The sequence below is a fragment of the Limulus polyphemus genome, unplaced genomic scaffold (genome assembly GCF_000517525.1).
Source record: "Limulus polyphemus unplaced genomic scaffold, Limulus_polyphemus-2.1.2 Scaffold638, whole genome shotgun sequence".
NCBI lineage: Eukaryota > Metazoa > Arthropoda > Merostomata > Xiphosura > Limulidae > Limulus > Limulus polyphemus.
Window position 1 is genome coordinate 133,299 of NW_013666248.1, and position 9,768 is coordinate 143,066.

General features: G+C 32.4%; 1 protein-coding gene across 1 annotated transcript in view; it reads left to right on the top strand.

Annotated features, from left to right (window-relative positions):
* Positions 1-9,768, top strand: part of LOC106459619 (synaptotagmin-1-like) — a 152,962-nt gene that overhangs the window by 6,487 nt on the left and 136,707 nt on the right. Inside the window, exon 2 of the mRNA XM_022386146.1 lies at positions 2,141-2,203. The gene's annotated coding sequence lies outside the window, so the exon portion shown is untranslated. The remainder of the gene's footprint in view (positions 1-2,140; positions 2,204-9,768) is intronic.

Sequence of the window (9,768 nt, forward strand, 5' to 3'; positions counted from 1 at the left end):
ACGGCTGAAAGAGCGAGCATGATTGGTGTGACGGGGATTCGAGCCTGCGAACCACAAATTGCGAGTCGAGCGCTCTAACTACCTGGCCATGCCGGGCCTCAAATGTAAAACAAATTGCTATATTTCTAAAAATATAAAATCATATATCAACCTATGTATATAAAAGAAACTGTCAACCTTAAATCTCAGTGATTTTTACAGCAGCGTCCTCTAGTGGTATTTTGTAGCTAGATATTTTAAATTTTAAAGTAGCAAAAATACCCGACAGTGCCGGGATTATAAAATTAATGCTATAAATGGGGGCGTACGTTGTCTCATTCCACCATTTTCAGTCGTAGTACATGAACCGTTCGTCCCATAAAAAAATAAATAAAAAAATCGGCATTATAAGTCACTTCTGTTCAGCGTCAGCCTCAAATAATTTGCTATCGAGCTCTTCGTTCAATTGAGTCCTCATTTACAGCATTAAGATGGTAAGATTGGAATGGCTGCCAAACTCGAACTGTTCACCATCCATTTAAATTCGATGCTTAGAGATAGGGGGTCCACCTGAGTTTTATCAAAAACTGGTTCAGCATGTAACTTACAACTTGTGACACTAAACAGACACACGGACAACTCTGCTTTCTCTATGTTTATATATGCTGTTCGAATATTTTTTTATTTTAGTCAAAAGGATGGGATATATTTTTACTCCTTATTCCTTTGGTCTTCATAAGGTGTTTTAAAAGCATTTTTATCTGTTAATATTTTACTTTAATGTTTACTTTAATGCTCTAATTCACTAAAGTAGACGGGTAAGCTTATTGTATAAAATGTTTTCTATGTCACTCTCTCTACAGTTTTATAGAAAACACAGTTACATTTGAAATCTACGGAATCGTAACTCAGTATTCAAATTCCTTTAAAAAGTGGCCTCATTTGTTATCCAAAATTAACGAAAATTTTATGCTAACAAAAAAAACTGCTTCGTTAGACAAAAACTAATTCTGATAAATATATTAAAATGTCTATAGAAGTACCAATGTGTCATACTAATGAGATAATGTTATCTGTCATAAGGCATATAGAACCCATTCTTTGTTCCAAAGTAACAATATCAAACATGGCGGTATCTATAGAAGCAACAATGTGTCGTACTAGTGAGATAATGCTATCTGTCATATGCCATGTGGAACATATTCTTTGTTTCAAAGTAAAAATATCAAGCATGGCGGTATCTATAGAAATAAAAAAAACGTATCATGTTTAACATGTGTTGTTGTTTTTATTTCTTACTCTGCTTTAACGGTTTATCCAAACTAGATCTTTACATTACACAGTAGGTTTGCTATTGCTCATAATTGTGGTTTACTGTGTGAGGAGTGTCTTAAACGACAAGCACATACTCGTGTGATATCCAAAAAACACTGATCAAACAGTTTTAGTAATCAGGTGAAAACTGACCACAGCCATGCATATCTATGCGTCATAGTATTATCATTGTTAACATGATATAATTATTTGGATTAATACCAATATTGATGGTATTTTTGTTTAAAGGTTTACGTGTGACTCATATATTATTATTAAATTATTAACCAGAACCAACAAATTAATGCACCCACAAGTAATTTGGTGCACAAATAGTTAATAAAAATAGGTATAAAAACAATTAGATCACATGGACTTTATCGGTAATTCTATGATGCTTGTACGAGGCTCCATGTTTACTGAAAAATAGCCATACTTTTAATTTTTGATTTTCAATCCAAAGATACTTTTCCTGAAAATATGATACACAATATATGTGTTGAATTTGGTGACCATTTATTCAACGGTTTTCTATCTATGTTGCCAAAAAGTAATAATCCAAAACAGTTAAAAGAAAAGGAGTTAATTAACAGATAATTATGGGGACTTAAATCTCCCAACTTTTGAAATCGTACAGAAAAGTGTATATATATTAAACTTTATTTTTGTTTGTTTGTACTCGAGATGTATCTATGTTAGCAGTCCCTAATTTTGAAACGATAGACTAGAGGAAAAGCTAGTCAACATCAACCACTGCCAACACTTGGACTACTCTTTTATTTAAATCAACTATAGTAAGATGTCAAGATGATTTTAATAATAATATATATTTTCTTTTTTTTTGCAGAAAAACTTAACAATAGTGGAAGGATATTGAACACATGAACTCGTGGCCAAACATATAAGCAAGGTAAGAATTAAAGGTCACAAACCAGTAAACTTTTATAGAATTACAACAAAAACGGTTTATTAAGCAATTACAAAGTAAGTAACGACACAGAGTACAAATGCAACGACGTTTTTACTTATTGTTAAGTACAAACCTACACAGTAGGTTGTATGTGTTCTGCATACCGCGGGTATCGAATCGCGATTTTTTAACATTATAAAACCTCAGACTTACTGCTAACCCACCAGGGGACGTAAAATGGCCTTAGATAACATATTTTATTACATTTACTAAATGTTTTAGAAATTTTTAACATTCACTGATTGTTCAAAAGTCTAATACACCAACTGAGAGTTTAGACAATCTTATACATAATCCATTTAGCGTTAAAATCCAATTCAATATTTGAGTGTTTGAAGATTCCATTGTAGCAATTGAGTGTCCACAAATCTAATACACCAATTATGGTGTTAGATAATCTTATACATATGCGACTTAGCGTTAAATTCCAATTCAATAATTGAGTGTTTGGATATTCCACTGTATCCACTGAGTGTTCATAAAATTTTATACATCCATATAAGGTTCGGACAATTCCATACAGACATTGAATGTTTGACCAAATCAATACAATTCCTGAGTAAGTGAACAAATCGCACTTTCGGATATACCAATACAACACATAGTGTTCAGACAATAAGATACATTTTCTAATCAATTAGTAGCCGCGAAAATCTCAAAAAAGTGTATAACTTTGTTAAACCTACAATTTTACAATATTTCTCTTCAACCTGCTCAAAGGTAAAAATACATTAAGTGAAAAAATAAAACTTACTTTCAACAATTTTTCATCTACAATTAAATTATCTTTATATCTGGTGTCAGCCTAAAGATGTTAGCAACTAGATAAAATAAACAAAATGTCGGAAACATTATTTGACATTTGACCTTTCCATTCTTTAGAAACACGCACGATTATATCTGTACGACATATATAATTTATATTTATATCATGCATTCCGAAATTATGTACATCAGAAAAATACAATAAACAGAGGTTAATAATGTAGTAACAAACTGTTCGTTAACGAAACGTGAATCCATAATATTTACAAATCCTTTATTTTAGATCGATATTAGTCTAACTTTACTCAGCTCAAACTGATCATGTGATGATAACTTGCAATCTAGACTGTGTTTTAATTTCCAAGGAGTGAGTACTGTTAAAAAAGGTGTTCCTAAAAAAACACGAAAAAAGCTAACATTTAGTTTCTCCAAACATCCAACCCTTTTCATATATTAATAGGTTCTGGAAATTTGTCATCATGAGAAATCCAAATTTAAACAGAATAGTGTGTTATAGTTTAAAATTAAAACTATGAAGTATTCATCCACGCATGGAGTTTGCTAAAACCGTATCCCTCCGCCTGAACCAAAGCTCAAGGCTCAGAACACACTGTTAACGTTGAGATAAATATAACCTACGATAAGACCACTTCTAAGATAGCGGAAAAAAGCACGTTTGAAATATGATTATGTAGCAAACACATGTTACACTTCTTTTACTTGAATAGAGTGATAAATTAAGAAAACTTGTGCATTGTCAACACTGGTTTAATGATAAGATAAACCGGCGTAAGGGTTATTAATGTTATAAAGTTTGGTTTGGTTGGATTCAACAATGTAGCCTTGCCTCAGATTATGGCTACACCAACTTCAAGATTTACTTTAGAGTTTTGTATACATATTTAGCTAGAAGCGAAGTTTTATGAACATATTTCTGCGTGACACTTTTTATAATCTCCCACACGCGATGTAATTACTATTCCAAGCACAGTGAATAAAAATAAATGTAAGCAATAAAATTAGAAACACCCTCCAAGAAATTATACCTTTTGCCAAAGTTTGCAAGTGAAATTTGAAGGTCTAGCTCTGTGTGTCAATATTGAATTTGTCCATTTATATTTCAGATTATACGAAACTACCTTTATAAATTTCGGGTCATTTTTGTCTTTAGCATGACTTGCCTACACGTGGGCGCACACATATTAACACTTACTTACTTAGTTTACATGTATTTCAATTTTTCCAACTATGTAAAACAAACTCACGATACTTCTCAAAAAGAGTTGATAAAAAAAAAACGAAAATCAAATAATATAACTAGCAACGTTGTCAATTTATAAATAACTGTAATTAGAATAAAGAAGGTATAATATTTAACACACTCATGTTTAGAATTAGATAGAATTTCGTAAAATTATTCAGTAGTTAAAGATGTATTTTAAACAACATTTTTCTGATGCTACTTCCTCTATTAGTATGCTAGAGTACTCAATAACCTTGTTATTTGTTTCGGAGATTAGCACGTAGCTACAGAAGGGCTAGCCGTCTCTAATTTTGAATTGATAGACTAGGGAGAAGGCAGCTAGTCAACATCACCTACCGCCAACTCTTGGGATTCTGTAATTGAATAGTTGGATTTAACCATCACTCATAACATACTCAAGACCCAAAGTGCGGAGCGCGATTACGCAGTAACGGGACGCGAATGATTGAATTTCAGATGTAAAATCGCGTTCCAGTGATCATGCAACTAAAGATCTTAATTACACGTGCTGTAGGTGTTAAATGAACACCTTTTATTAAGGTATTAAAGACGTATAAAAATCCTTAAATAAAGAACTGACTGTTGTTCTTATCCTTCTGATGTGAAACTAGCAACTACAAGTAATCCATTATGATTCACAGAAACGTGGTGTTTAGATGAGCAGAGAAACTCGCAGACATTCACGTTTAATTGTATCAGTAAGATGGCTTTAAAAGTGCAAAACAAAATAAAAAGAAAAGTTGTGATTTTGTTCTTACCTTTTTGCTTAACAAAATAACATAAATGTTTTTCTAAAGGATGTCTATCATACTAACTAAATACTGGTTTGAGTTTAGCTGCTGACCAGTATCCTTTTGTCTTATTATATCATGATGTAATTGGATCTTAACCTAAGGTATGGCTAGATTGACATGAATAAAGTAGTTAGATCACCATGTTAAATGTTATACGCGAAGCTATCTTGATTTTCGTTAGAAAAAATAGACCAATTCATACTGTGTATATGATAAAAAGGTTGACAAATAATAACAGAAAAGACGAATAGATACTAAAAATATATATAAAGTCCAATCTATTTACCCGTCGTCATTGTGTTCTACCGGTTTCAGAGAATGCCACTCCGAATCAGTAATCCTAGTCAAAAGCAAATAAAAAAATAAGACTAGGCTCCTATATCTTGTCTGGTTGAATAATTTACATGAATATATTAGTAGCATCAATGCTGCACATTTTTTAAATTCCTACGTAAATATAAGATTACTGTTTTAGTAAAGCCATTTAAAAATACAATCCAGTTGAATATTTGTATCTTTAAATATGGACAGGCAAATATAAATGTAGAAATAAATATAGAATTGAGGAAAAACAAGACAATTGTATGTTTCACAAATAAATGATTTATTTATGAAACATACAATTGTCTTGTTTTTTCCTCAATTCTGTAATCATGGAGTTTCACCAAGTTCCGACGGTTTCAAGTATCAGTTATGTAAAAATATATATTTACTTGGATAGAAAGAGTTTAATAAAACAGAATATAATAGATAGATAGATAGAAGAAGAAACAATTCCGCTCTTTAGCTTTATATTCTACTATTGGTGTAGAATTGACAGGATAGTACGTTGGTGGAAAATCGATATGGCCTTCTATAGCTCAATCTGGCCTGAAAGCTCATTGGAATTATATGTGAACTTTACTGAAGGTGATCGAAAAGAAGCTCTGAATAGAGAGTATTTTTTCACGTTTCGCATGTAAGCTGTTTAAGAGTGTTAGATTTATAAATGTCACGATTATGTCGATTCCCAGCTTACTTTATCGTTGTTTTTTAAATAAATATGTGTATGCGTATAAGTGAAAGGATATTTAGAATGGCTATGAAATACATATTACTCCTCACCATTTTTCTTAGGATAGATCATTAAAGTATGCCAGGCCACTAAAAGTATAGTGTGAACCTAATGATCTCTAACACCTATCTAAAAGGAGGATAGAAGTACTATATATACGAATTGTAATTCTTACTCATGAAGGATGTAGATTTATAGTCCATGGGTGACGGTTCGATTAATTAAATGGAAAAGATAAATGTGTGAAAGTATGATTTTTTTATCACGAATATTAAATCTATGTGTTTTCATTGCTTCAAAAGCTGTTGACGTTTTGCCCCATAACATGAAATGTTTTGTACTGTTTACAAATGGCATTTAACACAGACATTTGGCTGTCATAGTCTAGACCAGCTGACGAGTTCTGCTACTTATTGATGGCTTATTGTGACTTGTGGCGAACAGATTGGAAGTGTTATTTTTACACGCCTCTAATTCAAAGCCTGTGATGAAGTAATCAAGAGGAAGGTGAAAAAACAATAACATTTGCAGTCAAGCGTGATTTTTATTATGAATATTAAGCCTAATGATTTCCGTTGCTTGGCCAGATTTCGGTGTTTTTTACAGATATAGTTTTCAACATAGATATAGAATCTGTTTCCTTATAAATATTTACAAAAACAAGTCTCCTGTGCCGCCACAGCTTTAGCTGCTGCATTTTATAGGTAATATTAATGGAAACATACCAGTTGAACATATCATCTATTTTGTTATCTACTTAATGGTCACTTGTAACACTTAATAAGGCGGATTTTAATTGCTATCTAGAAATTTACTATTGCTCAGAAGAGTACATACAATGAACGATCGGAAATGTATAAGAGAAAATGAAAAATAATTAATTCTTTCCGCCTTATAATAATAGCTTTGTATATTATATTCATATCGCGTACAAGGATTTTAGGCTTAGGAACGAATGTGGACCTAGTGCTTATCAGAGAAGCACATTGCCCACTTATTATCGTGCAGTTTTAATCGCTGTTGTTGTTTTTATATCTTATACATATATATTGTGAACCGTGGTGTCTGTCCGAGCGTTCGTCTGTCTCCTGTTTACGGCGGCCGCTTCCCGAGCTCCGTTTGAAAAGTTGCGCACGCAGGTAAAGCTCAATATTCACTTTTGAAATGACAGGAGAACAGGCATGAAAAATTTTGATGCGAAATTTTATTTCACAAGCAGGATATTCTACACTAAATTGTTAGGAATTAATCACACTATCATTCATATTTCAAAATGTAACGTAACTTAAAGAATATAAATGTAGATTTACCGTATGTTATTGTTGAGCGGCTCTTAGCATGACTGAAATGTTCAACAATTATTTTTCGCAGTGGGCGGTATGAGTAGCTCAGAGCTTTCACTCTGAGTAAAACCAAGAGTGCAACACATTTAACCTTTTTAAAGTTCATGAAATAATTTAAATTGATAGGTTAACTTTTCCTGTAACTGGGGACTGGTACTTTTGCTTGTCTTACGATAAGGTGAATGTAAAGTCAATGGATCTTACAGAATTGTTTGTGTCGCCCCGCTTGCATTAGTACGAAACTGTAAAGTAACCATTTATTTTTTCAATGAATATTCGATTACGTAATATCTCAAACTCGTCATCTAATTTTCATTATTAAAACCCGGAAGGATAACATGTTCTGTATAAATAACCTTTATTTATGTTTGTGAGAACACTGAAATAATACTTTTATTTTTAGCTCATGTGTAAAGATTTAATTACGTTCGGCAAACTTCAGTGTTAACGCAAGTATTTGGTAGACAAAACATTCCTACAATGTGACAGGAATTGACTGTTTTTATCTGATTTTATACACTTCTAAACATTCACCAAGTATGTTCCTTTGACAATTGCTGGATTTGTAACTAACACGTGCCTTATCGAGTGCTACAGGAGATTGTCAAGTAGTTAGCAAAGTAGATAATATCGATACTTTTACTCGCCTATGAAAGACATCAGCTAAAACGCCCCATCTTAAGTTACGACCTCACAAGAGATCCATTTGGCACATACTTATAAAGAAATGGATTTTACATTATGCTGTGTCTATGTTGAAAATGATTGTGAACTCGGTATATGGAAGTATTTATTAAAATAAAAACAAAAAGGTTAACCACATTGATAGTGTCAGTTAAAAGTTATGAAAGCCTATTTTAAGCCAAATAATTGCTACCACTTAACTAAATGTATAATAGTATCGACTTAACAACAATTTTATGGCTCTTGTCTTGTACATAAAATAAAATAATATTGTATTGTGGTTCTCTACCATCTAAGTGTCATCGTAAATCTTGCATTTAGGCAACTTGCCTCCAAGTTGTTGTTTTTTTCTATAATTCTGTAAAAACACAAGATGACGCTAGCATAACATACTGCCTAACATAATGTATAATAAAATTCAAATAATTGGTTGTGTTTCCGGTCAACTGTACTCATGAGTTATATCATATGTACATGAAAGAAAAATAATGACTCATTAATCGTGAAGATAGGCGTTAATCGCGAAGACAAAAACACCATTTTTTGAGGCGGAATACTATCAAAATTATCAAAGCTAAACTTAATGCCATGAATGTTTGTTTGTTTGTTTGTAATTGTGCACAAAGCTACACAATGGGCTATCTGTGCTCTGACCACCACGGGTATCGAAAACCGGTTTCTAACGTTGTACGTCCACAGACATAACGCTGTGCTACTGGAGGGCAATTCATGAATGATTTGTTATGTATTTTATATCTTCCTAATGTTTTTAGTATTTACCTAAATTACTCCTATCATACTGTAAGTCGTCAAAGTAGAAAAAAAATAGAAATGTTAGAATTTGTTACTCAAATCTTTATGAAATTTTACATAGAGATAGGCAGTATAAAAAATCAATATTTAAATTATTAATGTATTTGCATCACAATTTAATACTTAATCTCTAGGGGGCGTTAATGAAAGAAATTAGACGATCCATGTACAACTTGACAATTAGAAAAAAAATACAATAACTGGATATTCAGTTATACAGCACTACGAGACTATTAGAAAATAGAACACGGTAATGTGACGTGTTACCATCCTGTATCAAGATCAGTAATGGATAAATTATATAATTAATGTGTCGCTGAAGATTAGCGGTTCAGCGATCATAAATGATTAACTGCAGTGTCTGTGAAGACCAGTAGTTCAGCAATCAGTAATGACTTGCTATAATGTCTGTAAAGACTAGTGATGCACCAAACAGTAATGGCTAAATACCGTGTCTTCCAAGAATAGTGGTTCATCGATCATTAATGACGAATAGCAGTGTCTTTCAAGGCCTGTGGTTCATCGATCAGTAATAAGTAACTGAAGTGTTTTTCAAGACTAGTGGTTCATCGATCAGTAGTGATCAACTACACTGTTCTTCAAGACCTGTGATTCATCGAACAGTAAAAAGTAACTGAAGTGTTTTTCAAGACTAGTGGTTCATCGATCAGTAGTGATCAACTACACTGTTCTTCAAGACCTGTGATTCATCGAACGGTAATAAGTAACTGAAGTGTTTTTCAAGACTAGTGGTTCATCGATCAGTAGTGATCAACTACACTGTTCTT